This window comes from Oncorhynchus clarkii, chromosome 11 (genome assembly GCF_045791955.1).
Source record: "Oncorhynchus clarkii lewisi isolate Uvic-CL-2024 chromosome 11, UVic_Ocla_1.0, whole genome shotgun sequence".
Classification (NCBI taxonomy): domain Eukaryota; kingdom Metazoa; phylum Chordata; class Actinopteri; order Salmoniformes; family Salmonidae; genus Oncorhynchus; species Oncorhynchus clarkii.
In genome coordinates, this window is record NC_092157.1 from 32,341,780 (window position 1) to 32,343,766 (window position 1,987).

Genomic DNA, 1,987 nt, shown 5'->3' on the forward strand with positions numbered 1-1,987 from the left:
GAGTCACGCCAACAGATGTCAAGTGAATGTCGCCCATGTGTTTATATAGACCATAGAGTTCCCCTTCCCAAACCTTCCCCTGTCAGTGACAACTCTCGTCCTGTGTCATTTAGGGGAAGTCCAAGAAAAACGTTGCTGACAGGAGATTTTTGAGATGAGGTTGTTCTGACCTTCATGAAAACTGTTTTGAATTCATAATTCTGTCTTTCATAAGATTTTTTTCACTTAAAATATAAATAAATTATCAATAGTAATGGAGGTCACCAAGGACATGAATTTAAATGAATGAACCTTATTAGGTTACACTTTATTTGGTTAGTCCCATCTACAGATACTCAAAATACCAAATGCAGCTGATATACAACAGCTTGCTCCAGTTATGGCTAGGTTTATGGTTAGAGTTAGCAGGGTTAAGGTTAGTGGATAGTTAGTTGAAATATTGACAATTAGTTGAACACTTACAGTACTAAACATCTACAAACCATCTATTTGGGACTATTTAAATAATTACCAATTATTAAGCTCTATGATTAACCAATGAATCAATGTACATGCACAAACAGATATTGAAACAAAGCAATAGAGCATGCTGGGAAATGTCATAATGAATTGTGTGATATTGGTTCAAAGTGATCTGTATGAGTTATTTTTTTAAATGATAACATAATTGCTTTGGATCTCACTTGGTGACGTTTATAGGACCAGAAATGGATAAATGCAACAACCATGTCTCTGTACTAACAAAAACAGGCATAGATGGTAACTCTACAATATACTCAAATGGCACTCTGGGAAATATTTGAACAAGGCTTTACACTAAGCTGTATATTAAGTTAACACTGTTCTGTTGTCTATATGGGTCGACATATTCAACACTCTCAGTGTTCATTTATTTATTTTTAGCACTGGAGAATATGCTGTGTAGGTTTTGCGTTACTAGTAGATAGAGTAAATTGTATACTAATCTTTCATATTGATAATTTTGAACGATTTAAAGAAAAATCAGCACTTGGGGCCAGAGTTAGGGGAGAAAAACACATGATTTTACATGTGGAAAATCTCAGCTTTATATAATACACTCAAGAAAAACAAGTATATTTATCATAGGGATTCAAGAGTAACATTTAAACAAAATGATATCCCCAACAAACAGTAGACAACTATTCAGAAAACCTTCAAATTGCTGAAATAAGTCAATTAAATCAATGATGAAAGAATAGTCAAATCAACTGATAACTAAAATAGCAGTGCAGATGGCAGTCTTTTGCTAAACGCAGATATGTATTACAGGTAATGAGGACAGAGGACTTCTTTCACTGGTACAGACTAGTTGGTACAGCCGAAAGATCAGCATACCGCTAATGCAGAGGCTGTGTGTTCAAATCGCAGTTGGGGTCATATAAAAAAATGTCACTACTAAGTGATCAAATTAAATCATATTGATTAAATATTTTTACACTATTTTAGCTGAACAGTTGCTAAAGCAATTTTTGGACTTATGAATTAATTATATCTACCCATTGATTCTTGAAGAATATTACTTATAAATGCCTCATGAGCTTAGTTCAACTGTCATACCCCATCAGAACCAAAGATGAGAATGGGTAGCCAGGCAAGGCTACATATGAACATTGCAGAAACATGGCCAGCTTGAGTGTAGATACATGTATCAACAAAAACAATCAATGGGTGTGTTTGTGTTACAAAGACAAAACATTTTCTGCTGTAAGACAGTAGGCTATCATATTGGTTAGCTTAAATACATGCCTACCCTTTGTGTAGCAAATGAAAATAAGTTGTGTGTTGACTACAACCACAGATATTGTAGAACAAGGAGCATAAACATTATGTACAACTTCAGCTGTCCCAGAACTGGCATGGCATTCTATTGTATTTATATGATCTATTCTTAAGGATTTGTCTGTCTAACCACACACGGACATGTACAGCTCTCTGGGTGAGGTTGTCTGTCTAACCATACACGGAC